The sequence below is a fragment of the Dermacentor andersoni genome, chromosome 8 (genome assembly GCF_023375885.2).
Source record: "Dermacentor andersoni chromosome 8, qqDerAnde1_hic_scaffold, whole genome shotgun sequence".
Taxonomy (NCBI): Eukaryota; Metazoa; Arthropoda; class Arachnida; order Ixodida; family Ixodidae; genus Dermacentor; species Dermacentor andersoni.
The window spans coordinates 69,389,212-69,411,646 of NC_092821.1; positions in this window are offsets into that span (position 1 = coordinate 69,389,212).

Sequence of the window (22,435 nt, forward strand, 5' to 3'; positions counted from 1 at the left end):
CATGTTCAGCTCTCCTCCTCTCCCGCTAGGCCACGTGGCCCCTTTTTAGTGAAGTGCGACAACGACGGCACAGGGTCCGCATAAACAGCTTCGCTGTAAAAAGATCCGGGCGGTGGCGACGCGTTAAGCACATGAGGGGAACATGGAGACATCTTCAGGCCGTCGGTAACGTTCAAGACGTGCGATTACTTCGTCAACAAATCGTACGATGGGTGGATTTCACAAGGTACACATAATACGCCTGAATGCGCAAGAATTATTTTCTATATCTCCCACCAAATCATTGTCGCTATTATATGGTTCAACAGAAGGCCCTTCAGATGCGGAGAGGAATGGTGTGGCCAAATGGTAACCAGGATTTTCTGTTATGTTGACTGCCTCGAATTAGAGTATACTACAGTGATCACCTGCCTGCCCCAATAAAACGCCTTTAAAGAAATGAAAGATATATAAGATATCTCACATATGGTACAGCAGCCAACAGAACACAACACCCTAGAGGTGCTCTTTTACTGTGACGTACTTCTGCCATGTCTATAGTTGCTGACCTCTGTCGCAAGTGTTCGGTTCATCAGAGACACTACTTCGTCTATCTGTGGAATCAAATTTGTCGGGAATGTCAACGTGTTATTAAGGCATTTCAAAGATGTTGAATTTGTTAACCAGTTTTATCATTCGGTGCTGATTTTCCTACAGCATTCTGTCGCTGATTTTGCGAAAGCGTCCTAACGTGTACCAACGCGTAAAAAAATAAAAATAAAAGGTGAAGACACAAAAGCGCGACAGAAAAGATAGAACGCTGTTCGTTCCCCTTCCAGAGGCACGATCTGATGGAGGTGTACATGCGTGCCTTGCAGTTTGCCAAGACAATTTGGTTAACTAAGTGAACTGGACAAAAAAGAATTCCAGAAAGGGCCCAATGTACTAGGATGTGCAGCATTTAAGGCAGAGAGTTGCGCTAATTGGAATTTACAAAAATACATGTTCCAGCGCGTAATATTGAAAGCAGCTGATGAGACAGGTCGACAGAAAAAAGTAGAACGCTCTGCAATTCATCTAAGCTACAAGTAGCCCAACCCTCTCCCTTAAAAGCTGGACTTTCTAGTAAATTGGGCCCTTTCTCGCTTCCTCTTCCTCCAGCTGATTTAGTTCCTCAAATCCATCTGACCAACTGTAAAGCACAGATGTACACGTTCGCCCACAACCATTAGCTCGTGTCTCGTCAAGTTGAGAGACCAGCGTTCTACCCTTTCTGTGGTCCTTTTGTCTCTGCACCTTTTTTGATTTTTCAACTTGGACATATACAGTCAATGTCTGTGCCACCAGTCCACATTCGTCATTCACATCTAGACACAAACTTCCGTACAATTTCACGTCGAATTGCAACCACATTCCAAATGTGGTTGCACTCGGGCCTGCTCAATCGGTGACAATTCGCATCTATGCGCAAACGTATTTTTAAAAAATTATGGGGTTCAACGTGCCAAAACCACTTTCTGATTATGAGGCACGCCGTAGTGGAGGACTCCGGAAAAGTTGGACCACCTGGGGATCTTTAACGTGCACCTAAATCTAAGTACAGGGGTGTTTTCGCATTTCGCCCCAATCGAAATGCGGCAGCCGCGGCCGGGATTTGATCCCGCGATCTTGTGCTCAGCAGCCCAACACCATAGCTACTGAGAAACCACGGCGGCTGCCCAAATATAAAGTCTACATGACCGCTTCTCTACAAAAAAAGAACTGAACTGAACACTTTTTCAAATTTTTTTCGTGAGACTGCTCCTTCTCGTACAGTAGATGAAAACTGGTTGTTATTTAAGAATAAATTATTATGGCTTGTTGAGAGGCATGTACCTCTCGTTCGCATTCGCGGTGATTTAGGAAAACCCTGGTTTTCTAACACACTTCGGAGGCTGACGGGAAGGAAAAAACGTCTGTTTCGTGATGCGAAACGCTTTAAATCTTGTTCAAAGTGGGACAAGTACTTCAAATGCCTGCGCAAATATACTAGCACTTTGAGACAATCCAAAAAGAAGTTCTTCCACCACGATTTGTCTAACATCATACGTGTCAACCCCAAAAAATTTTGGAATATTCTGAAACCAAACAATAGCTCCAATAACATTTCCTTGACTTATCCTCACGGTTCAAACGTGCCGCTTGATCAGCGGTCAGACGTAATGAACTCATATTTTTCTTCTGTTTTCACTCGTGAGCCTGCACTGAAGGACTTTGATTTGCCCAGCCACAGTTTTTCCCTCATGTTTCCCATTACAATTACTTCTCAAGGCATTATGAAACTTATTGATAACCTAAAGATTTCTAGTGCCCGCGGGCCAGATAACATCACTGCTAAGATACTAAAAGGTACGAAAGCAAGTTCCAGTCTAATATTACAAATAATTTTTACCCAGTCCATTACTGATAGTTCACTTCCAAATGACTGGAAGATTAGTAAAGTGGTACCGGTATATAAGTCAGGCAGCCACTCTGATCCTTCCAACTATCGCCCCATTTCCCTAACGAGTATTCCCTGTAAACTCCTAGAACATATAATATATTCGCAAATAGCATGTCACCTCGGTGATCATTCCTTCTTTTTTCACAATCAGCATGGTTTCCGGCCTGGTTTGTCATGCGATACACAGCTTTTTGAATTTATTACTGAACTTCACCTGAATTTAGACTCATCACTTCAAACTGGCGTCATATATCTAGACTTCGCCAAAGCATTTGAATGTGTTCCCCATCAGCGGCTTTCGGCCAAACTTTCATGCCTCGGTCTCGACCCTCTCGCACTGTCATGAATCCGTTGCTTTCTTACTAATCGATTCCAGTACACAGCTATCGGAAATCATTGCTCAACCACTGCTAGCGTCATCTCCGGAGTACCACAGGGGTCCGTCCTCGGCCCCCTACTCTTTCTCATCTTCATAAACGACCTTCCCAACGGCATATCATCCAATATCCGACTTTTTGCAGATGACTGCGTAATCTACCGTCGCATTACAGACCCAGCCGACCATGCAACGCTCCAAAAAGACTTACATTCGTTAGAAACCTGGTGTTCCAACTCTTTAATGAAACTTAACATCTCCAAATGTAAAGTTATGCAGGTATCCCGTAAACACTCTAACAAGAATCACTCGTACTTTTTAAACTCGACAGCTATCCACCGTTGAATCGTATCGTTATCTCGGTATTACTATTAATAGCAAGTTGACCTGGTCCGACCATATAACAAAATTGGCTACCGACACTAATAAATCACTTGGTTACGTCAGACGTACCCTTGCGCTGTGTCCCTCATCCACAAAAAAACTAGCTTATGAAACTTTTATTCGAAGTAAACTTGAATACGCCTCAGCTATTTGTAGCCCGCACCAAGCTTACTTAATTAATATGTTAGAATCAATACAAAATCGTGCCGCTAGATTCATCACTTCCAGGTACAGCCGTGAAGAAAGTGTTAGTGCGATTAAATCATCTCTAGGACTCGAACCATTGGTGTTGCGTCGGAAAATTGCGAAACTGTGCCTTTTCCAGCGACTTTATTATAACTTCCCCGACCTGCATGGAAGGCTTCTAATCCCACAAACCCGTACATCTCGTCGCCTTTTTAACTCTTGCAGCATCCAGCGCTTGCATGGTTCAACATTTTCCTTTAATCAATCGTTTTTGCCTAGCGCCATTATAGAGTGGAACAATTTACCAGATAGAGTTGTCAATGAGCGCAACCCCATTATCTTCAAGCAGCTGCTTACTGATCACCTTAAACCCTAACCTTATAATGACCGTACTGTGCCTTCATTCTTTTGCGATTGCCGTCTCGCATCGTGACTGTTTTGCTGATTTGCTCTTGCATTCTATTCAGTGTGCCTCTTGGCTTTTTTGCTGCTGTTGTTTGTTTGTTTTAATGCGAATCCACAGGCTGAGTCTTGTAAGAAATTGTAACCATATCTTTGTTTCTATCCTTATCTTCTGTAACCCCCCCTTATGTAATACCCCGACAGGGGTCCTTAAGCAAAATAAATGATGATGAAATGATGATGAAAAACAGGTGCCCCAAGTTTTCTTTTTTGTTTTTTGCTTGTGCTCGTGCCATGAACATTACTATCCGCACCTTGGTCCAGTGTTGCTTATACCTACTGCCAAATTTCTTTGCACTGACATGATCTTGGCTTACGCCTGCCGTAGCGACACAGTGTTTATGGCAGTCTACTGCTAGGCACCAAATCACCGGCTTGATTCCTGCCCTCCGCCGACACGTTTCGATTGGGACGAAATGCAAGAATTCTGGTGTACTTGAATTCCTGCACGTTAAAGAACCCCATGTGGTCAAAATTATTCTGCAGTCCTGTACTACGGTATATCTTATAACCGACAGCACAGTTCCGGCACGATAAACTGCATGATTCATGAGCTGGATTCCTGAGCCACTGCAAGCTTCAGGTTTGTATTCGACCCGTGTGCATCAATGCGTAATGATGACATCGTCCATTGTTACCCAATCTTAGTGATAAACGCATTTGAACAAATAAATTTTCGTCGCTTGTTGTGGCACATTGAACTGGTTCTCTCGGAGGAGCGGCGATAGACTAACAAACATAACTAAGCCAGAATCTACCAAAATGTTCTGTAGGAGCCAGCAAAACGCGCTATGTTCTGTTACTCACCTGTCGTCGACGCCGAGCAAACGAAAAGTAGAGGCCGACCAGGTATCCCAGAGCCGTCAACACGCCAAAAACGGCACAATCAGAAGCGTCCAAACTCTTGGCCGGCGTCATGCTTTTCCCGCTGTCCTCGAGCTGGCGTGATGTGAATGAGGGCGCCTAGTCTGTACAAGAAACTATGAATTTGGAAGCATCTTTGGATTACGTGTTTGTAGACGTAATTTATTGGTGCTTGATGTTATTTTAACTGCACTTTCACAACAAAACTCCCTCCAAAGTGCCAGACAAGGCTTTGCAGTTAGGGCTGCAGTGGTCAAGAGAAATTTTCACATCGCAATACGTAAGTGTACTCTGTTGAAACTGTCAAAGAGGAAAGTGCCATCCCCCCAAATCGTAGCACATACAGATGAAGCTTTGAAGTTGAACAAAAATTCCCAGGTCCGGGATATTACTAAAGGTGCATGTAGTGGAGTGCGAACGGACGATAAAGATGAAAAAGACCGCGGAAGAACCGCGTTTGTCCTGTTACAATATGCACTGTCACCAACTCACCGAATGTTCCGTCCAGTTCCTTTAATTTTCTACCACAGTACAATCTGTAGAGTTGACGTGCTTACAGAACTAATTGTTTTCTATGAGCGCCCTTCATGATAAAATGAGCAGCTGTTGCTGTGACTTCAGGCTGTATGCCGTTGGTTGCACTACCACCTGCTGTTTGATGTTTCCCCTCGGATAACAACATTTCAGCCCTGCTATGCGTCTAGTTTTTCATATCACTATATCTTTGCGTCTCACCGTTAAACGACCGTGAGTGCAAAAACCAAGTCTCCAATATGATCGCTCGCTATCGTTGCTCAAGTGTTGAAAGCTTGGTAATGCGTTAATTCCTTGCACATCAACGATCGCTAACCATTCACAATATTACAGCGTCGCCGCACTCAGGCCGGCCAATTGCTGATCTTCACAGACGAATGTGAGAAAGTGATCCACGCCGCGCTCATTCAACGATGACGCTACATTCGCTGATCATTGAGAAACATTATCATGGTGTGTACACTCGGCGTGAACAAATTATTATACCAGGCTTCACGTACCAAATCGGGAAACGTACTTGCCTGATAAAAAAAAAGCAACTTTCGCAGTAGAAAGCAGCAGGGGTGAATCCGAGAGCAAGATTCACAGCGGAATATTGCCGGTCCGTGGCCGTTTAAACACGTGATTCCTAGCAGCATGACGATCCATGGCGTAATTGAGCAGAGGCTTGAAGTTTTAAACAAAACAAAATTTACTGATTACAGACTGAACCTTTTGTCGTGAACTATAGGCCTGCATTTGCAGTGTGCGGATATGCGAGATATTTGTTTTTCAACGGTCGGCAGACAAAAAGCTGTGTGCACTGCGCTTGGGTATGCAGCTGTTGCATGGAGCTCCAACTTGTTTTTCACAGCGATGATTTCACAGGTCACAGTTTCTGACCCTGCTGTCGTTGTAGGCGCCCGTGCCGACCAAGTTTGGTCATGGTGCGTACACAAAGGGGGGCTTATGGGGCTTCAGCGCCCCCCCCCCCCCCCCCCCCCCGAAATTTTTCCGTGCTGTCATCCACCGCCGACCAAAACAACCCCGGGCGCCGAAAATTATGCTCGATTTTGTCCAGAATTTCCTTTTCACGCTCGAAAAGACATTTCAGCGCGAGCATTGCGAAATCGTGCTGGATTTCGCGGCAACGCACATGCACCGGGAGTCACATAACGCAAGGAGCCCCATCCGAGCAGAAATTTCAAGGGCATTTTGATGGCGAGGGGGCTCGTTGCGGTACCTCGCGGAGGCCTCGGAATCTATGGAGCGCGTTAATTTCAATTCTGAATCTTTATGGATATAAAGTTCTCATAAACTTTTGCTGCGAAGCTGCATTCACATTCCCAAAGTCGTGCTTTCTTTAGATTTTTATTTCCAGAACTTCGTGGGTTTAATGTTGTTATAAACATTTGACGCCAAAAGTTGGATTGACTTCTAAAGTCGCACATCAGACCATACAGCTAGACAAGCCATACGAACACGCTATCAGACAAGTTGACAAAGCACGCAGTGAGAGGTTTGATGAGACGAAGCATTGTGGTGGTTCATTTTTCCGGTCATGTCACAGAAAAGAATATCAACATTTCTTTCCCCTGCGCCAAAGCATCCATGCCAATACACTAAAGTCAGCAAAGGTAACTACGTTCTTATTTATTTTTCTACTTTGACTTTTATTCGTGAGAACACATTGAGCCTCTTCAATTTTTTTTGTTCTCGCTAACCGCGGGCTGCCAGAGTCAGTCTGAACGCATGCACTTTTCTCGTGTTGCCCCAACGACCGTGCGGAGCACTTCGATGCGCGGTCGTTTTTCTCTGGCCGAGTGGATTTTCGCCTAGCAGAGTTTTGGACGCTTTCTGGCTAGCAGACGAGAAAAAGAAACAATGGTCGCTCGCCGCCATCACTGCGGGGACTCGACGGCTTGCAACGCGTTCGCTTGAGCGCAACCTTTCCGGAAAATTCTGTCTCGCCCGTGTAGGATACCGAGCAGGATGCGCATAGATCTCTGTGGACCAAGCGTCTCACGTTTTCTTCGATATTCCTTCGGCAGCCACATTAGGTGCCCAAAGTAGGTATTCGATTGTGGCCAACATGCTTTCTTTCGCGCTTTTAATTTCCGTGCCCCCGCACCCACAAAAGAAACAAAAACAAAAAACAAAACATTGGTGCGGTGCCGCAAATTGTGGCGTGGTGGAAGTTCGATTTTGTTACTTCTTTTGCGGAAAATAATGGGCCACGGGACGCTTCAGTTGCCGGATACTCTTATTATATTATTGCGGTAGTAATTATATGTACACTCCAGGCGCATTCCTGCCATCGCCGTCGCCCTCACGTTCCGTGTAGGGTACAAGGGCGATAACGTCGTGACCGCGCGCCGCATGCTGTATGCAAGGGGGGGGGGGGGGGGGGGGGCATGAGTGAGCTGACTACGGTGGTTCAGTCTTGTGTGCGCGAGGGAGAAAAGCGGGCAGGAAGCGGACTGCCTTCCGTCGCGTGCGATATACCCAGGGGAGCGGAAGGAGGGGGCGGGGGGGGGGCTAGGATTCTGTTATCTGTGAATCTGTGATTGCGCAGCACGTTTATTTGCCTTGTTTGACACGTGATACACGGTGACATTTTCTTAGACACGTATATTTATTGGCGACGTTTACGTATATTTAAATATCTCGTTGTGAGGTTTTGCGTAAACGTGCAGTGAAATATGCTTGCAGTGACGTTTTTGCAATTTATCAAGCTGTATCTTAACATTTGTATATTCCATTGTATCTTCTAATCTCTAATGTACGAGTTCGAGTCAAATGAAACTGAGCTAACCCACCCCACGCAATAATGTTTCGGTTCTTTATGCGCGAAGCGTCCACGTAGTTCAAGGGCATCTCTCATTTACAAAAGTGACACGCAGGTGTGAGGCTTAAAGGTTTTTAATGATCTCATTCACTGGTTTGAGCATGGTTCCGTGAAATAATGGACACCCCAAAAGTTGAACACCGTTGTGTCGTGGGGCTTCTGACAACTGAAAGTGTTTCCCAAAAAGGAATTAGTCGCCGTATGGCTGCAGTGTACGTTGAACATTGCATTTCATTGGCCACTGTGAAGCGTTGGAGCAAACGGCTCAAAGAAGGACGTGAAAGTTGCAAAGACGATCCAAGACTGGGCCAAAGCCACCGTGCATTCGCCTCCAACACAGTTGCCAAGGTTGATGAGCTGATTTGACAATAACGGAGGATACGCATCGATGAACTGGCAGAACGTGTGAACATCAGTCACGGTTCGGTTCACACCATAATTTATTTACCCCTTGGTTATCAGCTCTTGTGCGCGCAATGGATGCGCAACATTTGAACCACCCCAGAAGACGGAGAAGTTCGGCGCTGCCTTGACTCATCTGATCCGGTGTCACAATGAAGGTGACGACTTCTTGTCTGCAATTGGGACCGGGAACGAATCATGGTGCCACTACTACGAGCCTGAAACGCGACAGCAAAACTTACTGTGGAAACATTCCAATTCACCGCCCCCCAAAAAAGCAAAGGCCGTCATTTCCGCCGGAAAGGCGTTGTTGACTTTTTTTTCGATCGTCAGGGGCCATTACTGCTCGAATTTGCTAAACCTGGAGGGACTATCAATCGTTTCCGATACTTTAAAATGTCGGAACGGCTGCGTGTCGCAATCAAGACCAAACGACGTGGAACATTCAGGAATGGGGTCATCGTGCTCCACGACAGTGCCCATCCCCACGTCGAAGATGTGGTTAAGATAAACTGGCAAAGTTCAAGAGCGAAACGCTGCAACATTCGCCATACAGCCCAGAGCTGTCGTCTTGGCACTTGCACATTTTGGGGCATTTGAAAAAAAAAAACACCTTAGGGCAACCAGATTCGTGTCGGACGATGACGTGAACGAGTCAGTTACAGAATTTTGAAGCAGGAACGCAAGGAGATATATGAGACAGGAATCACGCGACTCGTTAGTGGGACAAATGTCTCAATGCTCATGGAGACTACTTTTTAATAAAGTACCCCCTTTGTCACATATTCGCATTGGCTCACTTTCATTGGACTGGCCCTCGTATATTTTACAGAACTCCTGCTCTATATATGTTCTCTCTGTTGCGACTATAATTCCGGTGCAATTACTCACAATGCACGGCCGGTGAGAGCTGCTCCTGCGCAATACATTAGAACAAATGACAGCGTCACTGAGATTTTTCCTGGCCGTGACGTACGTATAAAAATGTAAAGAGAGTTCTTGAACGACAAAGTTTAATTAAAACATTTGTCCTCAACTTCTTCATTTCATAGCCTTCACATTTTTCATATCAGCGGCATGCACTGCTTTGCTGGTTTCAAACTAATATAGTTCTAAAGTTCGTGTGATGTTATCTTTACTTACTATATAGGCAGAAAATATGGAAGTATTCATATCAGTTATTTCCGGCATAACTTTTGAGACATACGAGTACATTCATTTATGCAAAAATACATATTTTACTTGTCTTGACAGTGCACAGCTCCCAAGAATTCGTTTGCAGCATCTTTGGCAATGGCAATGCAATTATTATTCACGTATTTAATCCCTCGACAAATTCTATAAGGAGGCCAACCTGCAAAGCCAGCCCCCCCCCCCCTCCCGCCCCCCGGCGAACCAAATTTCTGGCTACGCCACTGCGTGAACACTAAGATTTCCAACAGCAACAAACGGTAAAAAATCGACGAAACACTCCTAGAAGCTTGCCCTGTCTAAAATCTTCGTGCTCTTTGTGAAAACTCTCCAGCAAAAAAAAAAAAAAGAAAAGAGTACAAAACGTTTCCAGTGCACGCAGAGAAAATTGGAGGACACTTAAGCTTCGCCTTCAAGAGTGGAACGCGATAGCGTGATCGTACCTCGTTCGCACCGGCCACTCATTCGCTCGGCATGCCCTTGAGTCACACAAAGACATAGTTTTCATATACAACACTTCTAACTCCACAGCACAACCTTTTTCTAAATATTTGTTCCAGGAGCACCACGCAGACGCATGACTCCTCGCCAGTAGCACGGCACACATCGCAGGGGACGCTTTCCCACCAGACGCGCTACGGCGCAGCGATCACGTCAGAGGCATCCCGCATCGGACGCTGCACCTAGGAATCGCGCTGTGACCTGAAAGAGGAGCCGCGTCGCCTAAACACGAGGGTTCGAGTTACGCACGCTGGAAGTTGGAAGGGGAGAGAGCGAGAAAACTTATTAAACGCAACGGTATAGGGGCATACTCGCACCGGTCCCCGCACGGACCCAATGCGCTCAAACGAGACGAAGGGGAGAAGCGGGCGAGTGGCGCGCCACCTGTCGAGGCAGCGGCGTACATTGCGACGAGGGGGTCTTCGGTGTTTGCCGCAAGATGGCTCTGCGTGTGCGCCAAGCGCAGAAGAAATGTAGCGGTAACGTACATCGCTACTACTTTACCTGCGACTTCTGTAATTTACATGCTCATTATCGATATACAATGCAGTATAACTTTCTACGGCACGTTTCTAAGGCAACACTGCATTTAGTAGAGGCGCTTTTGTAGCGCTTCGAACCATCGAACTCATGGCTCAGTGGTAGCGTCTCCGTCCCACACTCCGGAGAGCCTGGTTCGATTCCCCCCCAGCCCACCTTGCAAGTTGTTTTTATTTATGAATTGCCTTCCGCGAGTTTTCGCTCACAGCCAACGCCGCCGACACTGGCTTTTCTTCGACACGAGCTCCATAACACCGTGGCGTTAATAAGCTTTCAGATTTGCGTAGTTCCATCTGCCTTGCCCTATAATCCGTATCGCCGCATTACAGAGCGAGAAAGAAGTGCTCTCCTGCAATAACGAGCTACATAGTATATTGTCACGTTGTAGAGACAGACCGCCATTGGAATCTGAACCTGGCAACGTTTAACGCTAGAACGCTATCTAGTGAGGCGAGTCTAGCAGTGCTACTGGAGGAATTAGAGGGCAGTAAATGGGATATAATAGGGCTCAGTGAAGTTAGGAGGCCAAAAGAAGCACATACAGTGCTAAAAAGCAGGCACATCCTGTGCTACCGAGGCTTAGCGCAGAGACGAGAACAAGGAGTCAGATTTCTGATTAATAAGACTACAGCTGTTAACATATAGGAATTCCACAGCCTTAACGAAAGGGTGGCAGGTCTTGTTGTGAAACTTAATAAGAAGTACAAAATGAAAGTCGTACAGGTCTACGCCCCCACATCCAGTCATGATAACCAGGAAGTCGAAAGCTTCTATGAAGACGTGGAATCGGCGATGGGTAGAGTAAAATCAAAATACACACTACTGATGGGCGACTGCAATGCCAAGGTAGGCAAGAAGCAGGCTGGAGACAAGTCAGTGGGGGAATATAACATAGTTTCTAGGAATAGCAGGAGAGAGTTATTAGTAGAGTTTCCGGAACAGAATAATATGCGGATTATGAATACCTTCTTCCGGAAGCGCGATAGCCGAAAGTGGACGTGGATGAGCCCGAACGGCGAAACTAGAAATGAAATAGACTTTGTACTCTGCGCTAACCCTCGTATCATACAAAATGTGGACGTGCTCGGCAAGGTGCGCTGCAGTGACCATAGGATACTAAGCACTCGAATTAGCCTAGACCTGAGGAGGGAACGGAAGAAAGTGATACATAAGAAGCCGATCAATGACTTAGCTAGCGGTAAGAGGGAAAACAGAGGAATTCCAGATCAAGCTACAGAACAGGTATTCGGCTTTAACTCAGGAAGAGGACCTTAGTGTTGAAGCAATGAACGACAATCTTGTGGGCATCATTAAGGAGTGTGCAATAGAAGTCGGTGGTAACTCCGTCAGACACGATACCAGTAAGCTATCGCAGGAGACGAAAGATCTGATCACGAAACGCCAATGTATAAAAGCCTCTAACCCTACAGCTAGAATAGAACTGGCACAACCTTTGAAGTTAATCAACAAGCGTAAGACAGCTGAAATAAGGAAGTACAATATGGATGGGATTGAACATGCTCTCAGGAACGGAAGAAGGCTAAAAGCAGGGAAGAAGAAACTAGGAATTGGCAAGAATCAGATGTATGCGTTAACAGACAAAGCCGGCAATATCATTACTAATATGGATGAGATAGTTCAAGTGGCTGAGGAGTTCTATAGAGATTTATACAGTACCAGTGGCACCCACGACGATAATGGAAGAGAGAACAGCCTATAGGAGTTCGAAATCCAACAAGTAACGCCGGAAGAAGTAAAGAAAGCCTTGGGAGCTATGCAAAGGGGGAAGGCAGCTGGGGAGGACCAGGTAACAGTAGATTTGTTGAAGGATGGTGGGCAGATTGTTCTATAGAAACCGGCCACCCTGTATAGGCAATGCCTCATGACCTCGAGCGTAGCGGAATTTTGGAAGAATGCTAACATAATCCTAATCCATAAGAAAGGGGACGCCAACGACTTGAAAAATTATAGACCGATGAGCTTACTGTCAGTTGCCTACAAAGTATTTACTAAGGTAATCGCAAGTAGAATCAGAAACACCTTAGATTCCTGTCATGCAAAGGACCAGGGAGGATTCCGTAAAGGCTACTCAACAATAGACCATATTCACACTATCAATCAGGTGATAGAAAAATGTGCGGAATATAACCAACCTTTATATATAGCTTTCGTTGATTACGAGAAAGCGTTTGATTCTGTCTAAACTTCAGCAGTCATGGAGGCATTACGGAAGCAGGGTGTAGACGAGCGGTATGTAAAAATACTGAAAGATATCTACAGCGGCTCCACAGCCGCCGTAGTCCTCCATAAAGAAAGCAACAAAATCTTAATAAAGAAAGGCGCCAGGCAGGGAGCTACGATCTCTCCAATGCTATTCCGTGTTTACAGGAGGTATTCAGAGACCTGGATTGGCAAGAATTGGGGATAAGAGTTAATGGAGAATACCTGAGTAACTTGCGATTCGCTAATGATATTGCCTTGCTTAGTAACTCAGGGGACCAATTGCAATGCATGCTCACTGACCTGGAGAGGCAAAGCAGAAGAGTGGGTCTAAAATTAATCTGCAGAAAACTAAAGTAATATTTAACACTCTCGGAAGAGAACAGCAATTTACAATAGGTAGCGAGGCACTGGAAGTGGTAAGGGAATACATGTGCTTAGTCTAGGTAGTGACCGCAGATCCGGATCATGAGACGGAAATAATTAGAAGAATAAGAATGGGCTGGGGTGCGTTTGGCAGGCATTCTCAGATCATGAACAGCAGGCTGCCATTTTCCCTAAAGAGAAAAGTGTATAATAGCTGTGTCTTACCAGTACTCACCTACGGGGCAGAAACGTGGAGGCTTACGAAAAGGGTTCTACTTAAATTGAGCTATGGAAAAAAGAATGATGGGTGTAACGTTAAGGGATAAGAGCACATTGGGTGAGGGAACAAACGCGAGTTAATGACATCTTAGTTGAAATCAAGAAAAAGAAATGGGCATGGGCAGGACATGTAATTAGGAGGGAAGATAACCGATAGTGATTAAGGGTTACGGACTGGATTCCAAGGGAAGGGAGGCGTAGCAGGGGCGGCAGAAGGTTAGGTGGGCGGATGAGATTAAGAAATTTGCAGGGACGACATGGCCACAATTAGTGCATGACCGGGGTAGTTGGATAAGTATGGGAGAGGCCTTTGCCCTGCAGTGGGCGTAACAAGGCTTATGATGATGATGATGTAGAGACAGCGAAGAACTGTGAAGCACGAAACTAAGTCTATTGGGCAATCTTGTGCCCAGAAAAGCAAGTGACAATCAAAGCACAACGATGGCGGCGGGCACATTCGGCAGTTCTCGAAAATCTTATCTGCGGGTCAAGCGCGTCATCTCTCCTACATGACTCGCCGAAGGTTCTAGCGTAATCTCTGGTGCTCGTATAGCTTCCCAAAAGTGAGATCTGATCGTACAAAGACAATCTGATCACACGAAGGTTTCGCGAGAACACAGACAACAGATAGAAGCAACGATAACGTTCGAGTGAGTTCAAAACCATGCATGCGCGTCTTGCGCTGAACGATAAATTTAACTTGGTAAGGCTCATTCAGATTAGGCCAACACGACACCGATTTCCATCTGCCGACTGTCGGCGACGGGGTTTTTTTCCTTTGTGTCGGCACCTCTGTTGTACGCTGCGTTTTCTGCTCTCTATGCTAGCGCTATGCCCTGCTGTTGCGCATATAACTGCAGCAAGAAGCCTGAAGATGGTTATGCAGTTTTTATGATGCGACAAGGAAAGTGTGACGGCTTCCGCAAGAAGTGGCTGGAGTACATTAGTCGAAAGAACTTTGTTCCGACAAAGAACATGGTTGGCGAGGAAAGGCGCCTTTCTTATTGCTCGTATCAAAGCATCCCTAATGTTTCATTTTTTTAAAAATTCCTCCGGCCGGCTCTTCAACAATTTGCTGCGACAACTTGTACATTGCATAAAATTGGAGGTGTCTTCAGTATCCTGAATATTCTGCTCCAACTCATCATCTCGCACGTCGCCAACTGTTATTCAGTCAGAAATGCAACACTATACGTTCTGCTTCCCGCTGTGAACAATTATGTGCGAAGGTAGATCTTCTTGATTGCACTTTTCGTTATTATTAAGATCCGTTGCTTGCTTTACTGAATATCGAAATAGCGGCTTGAAGAGGAGCTTTCTTTCCATTTTACTTCGATGTGTGCGTCAGTCCCTTAGATACAATGAACGCGGACCCTGAAAAAATTAATGGCAAATATACAGGGGCATTGCGGGTGATGAGCACTAACTAGTCTACATTGCCTTTTTAAACCGCGATAGTTGCTTATTGGCTATGGTATTGGGCAGCTAAGCACGAGGTCGCGGGATCGAATCCCGGCAATGGCGGCCGCATTTCGATGGGTGGGCAATGCGAAAACACCCGTGTACTTAGATTAAGGTGCACATTAAGTAACCCCAGGGGGTCCAAATTTTCGTATACCCTCGCTGCGGCGTGCCTCATAATAAGATGGCTGTTTTGGCACGGTAACCCCATAATTCAATAAGTGCATTTTTAATGCGTAGGGATGTATTGGCAAGTACCCCAGCCCCGTCACGCGAAAAGTACAACGCCTTGTAACTGCACAAAAATGCGTAATTTGCAAACTTAATAAATTTAAGCATTATTTACTTATTTATTTATTGATACTGTCAGCCCACGATGGGCTATTACAGGAGTGGAATTAACATACATAAAGAGAGAAGTGCGTTAGTGTGCTTGAACAATGCGCTAAAGAGAAGAAAAAATACAATGAAGTAGCACTGCTGTTATGAAACACATTAACAATATAATTACACAGCACATTTTGACTTATTATATCACTATAGTAGTACAGAACATCAGGGTGCATCAGGACGCATAAGACAATGTATTGCTTCCAAGGATGAATTAACTGATTTTATTTGGGCAATTGAATCAGGCAAGGAGTTACACTGCTGAATTGCCTTGGAAAGAAAACTGCATGAAGCAGTCCATGTGCACTGTGGAGGGAGGTATATACATACTGTGTCTGTGCCGTGCTGTTTCCTGTGCCTTGGTTTGGAAGTACTTGTCGTATCTTATTTATAAGCGACAAGGAACAATTTTAACCCCGCAAAATAAACAAAAGGAGAATACCCACATAGATACGACGGGCTCTTTAGAAAATGCATGGGGAAGCTTATATTAGGTGTGGGCCAACTTATAATTTGGGGTTGAGTCAACTTGAAGTTTGGAGGTCGACCAACTCTGGGCCAACTTGAACTTCAGGGTTGAGTCAACTTAACTTTGGAAGTCGGCCAACTGAAATTTGGGGGTGGGTCAACTTAAACTTGGGGATAAGCCAAGTTGAAATGTGGGGATGAGGGAACTTGAAGTTTTGGGGTGGGCCAACTTGAAATTTGAAGGCAGGCCAAATTGAAACTTGGGGTTAGACCAACCTAAATTTCGGGGTGGGTCAACATAAATTTGGAGGTTGGCCACCATGAAATTCCGGGTTCGGGTGGGCCAGCTTAAATATGGGGATAGGCCAAGTTCAAATCTGGGGCTAAGCCTTCTTGAAATTTGGATGTGGTCCAACTTAAATTTCGGTGTAGGACAACTGAAATTTGGGGGTGAGCCAACTGAATATCAGGCGTGGGCTAACTTGACATTTTGGGGTACGTTTACGCATTCCTAGACAACTCCAATGGAGTTTCTACATTAGTCTTCAGTTCTTGAATTTGCTTTGAATTGACCTGCTACGAACGCATGAGTGGGTGACGATTACTATTTGGTTTCTCATGGATGCAGCCAATGTGCAGGGGTAGTTCCCATGATCGCACAAATCGCACGACCGTCCTATTCACCCTTATGAAAATGACTGTTGAAAAGTTGTTGGCATATTGTTGACGAATTGTTGACTCAATAGCCTTTCAATAATACTTCAACAATTATTGAAACCACAGGCAATAATTCAAGAGTAAAATTGTTGGGCAGTTCACAACAAAAAAGTCGTTGACTAAATTCTGTTGGTATATTGTTGAATAGTATTGAGTATTATTGAGCCATTGTTGAGCAGTTTTCAACAATAAAGTCATTGACTAAATTCTCTTGATATATTGTTGAATAGTATTGAGTGTTATTGAGCCATTGTTGAGTAGTTTCCAACAATAAAGTCGTTGACTAAATTCTGTAGATATATTGTTGAATAGTATTGAGTATTATTAAGCCAATATTGAGTAATTTTCAACAATGAAGTCGTTGACTAAATTCTCTTGACATATTGTTGAATAGTATTGACTATTGAACCATTGTTGAGTAGTTTCCAACAATATAGTCGTTGACTAAATGCTGTTAACTTATTGTTGAATAAAATTGAGTCACGAGCAATATTGAGTTTCGAAGTACATGTGAAAAACACACGCACATATATATGTGTGCGTCTTTTGCACATATATGTTGCTTTACTGATCACTTGATCACCATTGCATATATACAGGGTGTTGTTTCACGTTACTTGAACCATAGACGTATATACACGTGTTTCAGCTAACTTTACTCAGAGTTTAAAAATATGCCGATGCACCATAAGACGATGCGACCAAATGCATGTTGCTCACTCTTGTACGTGTCACGCTATTCTTGTATTTTTCCTAAGTAGTTAATTAGTCAAGAAAATGAGCCATTCTAAAGGAACAAAGTTAGGCGAAAAATTCTAATTAGAAAGCTCTAGAGCACTTTGCAAAACGTCCTATTAGGCAATTTCTCACTTTCTATCTATTAAGTGTTAGTGTTTTTCAGCTTACTGCGGATGCCCGTGAAATAGAAAAAATATCACCTGACATATCCGCTTGCGCGCCGTGCTTGCAGCGCTCCCAAACGAGCATACCATCGAGCAGGGTGTGTTGCCGCTTAAAAGGCAACAGGGCAGTGACGAAGGCGTTGGCTGTGGTATTGACGCCAGCGACGTGCTTCCCTCGCTGCGGTTCATGATGGCGATAAGCAGACGGGTGTTCACACCGGTTAAATGGCATGTTTTCGTTTGTGCGCAGAAGGCTTAGGAGCAGTGCAATCACGACTCGCAGACGGGCATATGTCACGTGGTGCTTTTTCTATTTCGCGAGCATCCGCAGTAAGCTGAAAAACAATAATACTTAACAGATAGAAAGACAGAAACTGTTTATTCGGACGTGTTGCCAACAGCTCTGCAACTTTCTAATTGGAATTTCTTTCCTAACTTCCTTGCTTCAGAAGTTGGTTAATTATGCTTGCCTAATTAGCTAATTAAGCAAAAATACACAAATAGCGCGACACGCTACATACCAAAGGGAGCAACATGCATTTAGTCGCGTCGTCATAGAGTTTACACTCGGCCTAAAGTTAGCAGAAACACCCTGCATATATATATATATATATATATATATATATATATATATATATATATATATATATGCAGGGTGTTTCTTCTGAAACTGCATATATATATATATATATAATATATATGCAGTTTCAGAAGACAAACGTCCCTACAACCGATGATTGGACGCATCCTGCATTTCCATCGGCGTCCATTATAAGGGGCCAGTGCCCTGGCTGTGTGTTAGGAAACGGCATTGCATGCCTCCATGTTAAATATGATAAAGGTGGCGGAGAACGTTAACAAAATTCAAGTCTGGGGTTTGACGTGCCAAAACCACGCTTTGATTATGAGCCGCACCGTAGTAAGAAACGCCATTTTATTTTTGCCATCTGGGGTCCTTTAACCTGCACCGAACGCACAGTACACGGTAGTTTTTGCATTTCACCCCAATCGAAATGCAGCCGCCGCGGCCGGCATTAGATCCCAAGCACTCGGGTTAGTAGAGCAACAGCTCAGCCACTATGCCACCACGGTGGGTGCGGCGGAGAAAGGAGTGAACATCGTTTTTACAGAGTGCGTTTCGCTTACCCGTTAGCGCGCTATACAGAACGAAACGAAAAGCTTGGCCGATATGTACGACATGGTGCTCATATTTCACATGGAGGCCAAATTCTTTTCTGTGACCTAGACGGGGTGCTGGCGAATGTGTTCGGAATCTGCTCGGCCACCAAGCACAATCTGCGCTGCTATACGTTCTCGGTGACAAATCGCACAGCGCAGGAGCACACGCACAAATGTTTAAAGAATGGGACGACAGACCGCCCGCAGTTTGCCATGACGTCGAAATAAGAAGCACAAACAGCGACGTTTCTGTACTTTTCTGGTCAATAGTTCAGTTCGCATGGTTGCGGCACGCATTACTTTTTTTTTTTAAATCCAAACGACGAAAACTTTGCGCGCACAAATTAGCGCGGCGTTTGTGACGTTTGAATTTGGCGTCTTTTCCCGCGCATGCCATTAGCTCCGGCCGGTGCACAGCGTTACTGCGCTAAAGAAAGTAGTTCATCAAAAAAGCGAAGCAAAAAACTTTTATACACTTGCAAATCGCCACAATTGTTCAGTAATAACATGAGATTACATAATTTGTTATCCAATGGTACAATTTATGATAATATAAGCGTGTATTTGTATGAGTGTACATGTATGATTGCGCGTTTGCGATGTTGCTGCTTGGCGCATTCCGGCGAGTTCGTGCACGCCGTTAGCTTGAGAGTTTCCTGCGTTTTCTGTGTTCTTTGTGTGCTTCGCTGTGACATCTTTGGAATATTCCTGTGTGTTGCTCGCTTTTTATGGACTTGTTGCCTCGAAGATCGCCATGATCGCCTCCGACTCAGCGACATCAAGGGTGAGTGAGTGTTTCGAATTCCCCTTGTTCGTCCATTGCGACACGGTGAACGGAAGCGGGGAAATGATTTCAGCGCTTGTGCGTGTCTTCCGCGCGCGTCTTTTCTAGTTTTCATTCCTAGGACTATCCTTCCGTTGCGAGAATGGGTTGTACAGCACTAGATTTGTGGTAGATAACGTGGAGTTTTGTCCTGGTTTAACTTTACACTCCGCTTGTGGTGACGTAAGGCAGCTATGTGGTGCCACCTAAAACAGGGCATGTTGTACGCCATGATTTCTGATACGATGTTCGAGCACCGATTGAGTTAGCCTTATTAATGAGCGCAAAACAATGCGACGTGAAACCATCCGATCTGTACTGTAATCGAAGATATTTCGTTTGCGCCACGCTAGTACAAGGCGTGTGAGCGAGCTTTCAGCAAAAGGGGGGGGGGGGGTGCGGTGGGATTGGCGAAAGTGTATTCTGTTGCGCTGTTCCCTTCAGGATCGAGTGACTCCGCGGTGCTTCAAGGCCACTATCTGACACGCCGTGCGGCCGATGTTCGCGCGATCGGAAAACACAGAGGAGGCTGTCGCGCAATAATAATAAAGAATTTCAAGGGTGTACATGCGATACGTGAGATACAATAGGGTTGATGCCACAGAGTGCTGCGAAATCATCGACTTATACGCCTTGCCAACCGCGTGCGTTTTGTTTTCCCCCAGGTCGCACGCATTCAACTTTATTTTTTGATCTCCGTTCGTCGCCATCGAGTGCTTCGCCCAAACGGCTTCGCGTAGGCGCTCTTTGCATTCACGGAAAGGCAGATTTCATGGCACTCCAGGTCCTACAACATTCAAAATAATGTAATTTCGTGAAATTGCAGCTTTTCGCACTTCAGTAACTGATTTAACAATAGTTTCAAAATCAGTAAAGGAACGAGATGCCTGGCATATCTGCGTTGTCGTCCCACTGTGTTTCGAGGCGGCATGTATACGTTATCGGCAACATAAACATCAATAATTAGCATTGTTTCTTGTGACTATAGAAGTAGCTAGTTATGTCGAAAAGCAATTTTTGCTTTGAATCAGAGCACTATAGAGTGAACAGATTGAAAGGGGAGCGCATCGTTGTGAACTAAATCACGACGCTTTGCCACAAGCTTGGAATAATGCTTTGTCGAAAGAGCAGTTCTGTGAAATTCTTTCTTTGAGAGTAAGCAAAACTTCAGTAGCATCAGGTAGACGGGGAGTAAAATAATGTAACACTGGTTTTATATGAAGGAGCTGCCTTTAATATGTGGCCATAACAGTTAAGTAGATGCGTGGAAATAATGGTTAAAGTAACTAGAGGAATGTGAAATAAATTTTTTGACAAGCTCACACTGCCATTGGCAAGAGCGGCCACACTTTAGTGTATTCAATGACTAGTCATTTGTATCCGTCCATTTATGTCAGCCTAATGGTCCATGTAGCTCTTTTGATTGTCGCTTTTGCTGCATCGTGGCTTCACGTTTTAATAGTGACATCTTCTTTCAGATTCAAAATGAGCTGGGAGAGGCCCCAGCTGGAACGGTATAAGTGAATTCTTTGGCCATCCATTCTGTAGCGTCACGATGATCAAATACAGTGATACCGTGAAAATGTATTGCAGGAAGCAGAAAAAACAACAACATTGCTGATGCAACTGCAACGCATTTGCTCCAGTGATCAATTGGTGCAGAGTGCCTTCATTAGGAGACATGGTGCCTTTAAGCACTCAGCTTAAAGACTTTGCAACTGCACCGGGACTGGGAGTGAATTTCATTGTCACTTGTGAACATATTAAACGCGGAATGTGCCGTTTTCAGTGTATATGCCTGATATGAGAGGGGCGTTCAGAAACTTAGTGTGGACATTAGTGCACACTAAGTTTCTGAACGCCCCTCTAACTAACTAGAGTGCACATCTTTCTAGTTTTACCAGAACGAAGGTATTATGACCTACGTCATACAGCAGTGCACAGCTAGAGGTATCAAACCAGAACAGCAGCACCCTTTGAGAAAGTTGGCTGAAGAACGAGCAGCGATCGGGGCTTTCTGCATTTCAAGGGCCAAATTCCAAAAAGATTGATGCCGAGCTGGACGGTGTGAAGTGCCGGTCACCACATGCTGTAGCCAGCATGGCATTTTTAATCTCCTTGGCATTATGTCTCGTTAAGATACAGAAATTGCATCACTGCTCATAAAGAAATTGGAAATTGGGAGGTTGAGGGGAAGTGGAAGGGCTCCCCTCTGGAGCAGCCAGTGCATGCCCTTTGCTATACTGATAATCCTACCTTAATGAGAACCAGTGATGCATGTTAACCTATTACGCAGCCAAGTGCATTCCTTGTTTTGTATTAAGGGGACACTAATGACACCTTAAATGAATTTAAAATAAAGCATCGTCTTAAATAACTACTTCTGTAACTTTCTTGGTAGTTGTTTGATTATTAGAGAAAATAAAGCTCAAAGTTCAATTTTCTGAGTATCGCCCCAAAATCTTTGTGCTGACACCTCATTGTCACATCATGGATTCCAAGTATTTTTTCAAACTTGGGCTGTATTGGTTCTGTAAAAGTTCCTGACGCTTTTTATTTTGGGTTTTTGGAATACGATGAAGAACATCTTTATTTGTAAAAAAAATTGCTACACCTCAACAGACATCATCAAAATCCATGACGTCACAGCAAGCGGGTGTGGTAACTTCAAGGCAGCACTGCCACCAATCTTTCCTCTTGCTGCTTTTACAGTTTACTCAGCCTCTTGTCACGGTATGAGTGAATCTCTTGAATTGTAGGAAGGTCATGTACAGATACATCTAAAATAATTTTTCTCTTTAGTGCTTTCATGCCGTAGTTGCTTAGGGGTGTTGGCACAGCTCCGCTAAGCACGAGGTCACAGGATCAAACAGCCGCATTTTGATGGAGGTGAAATACAAAA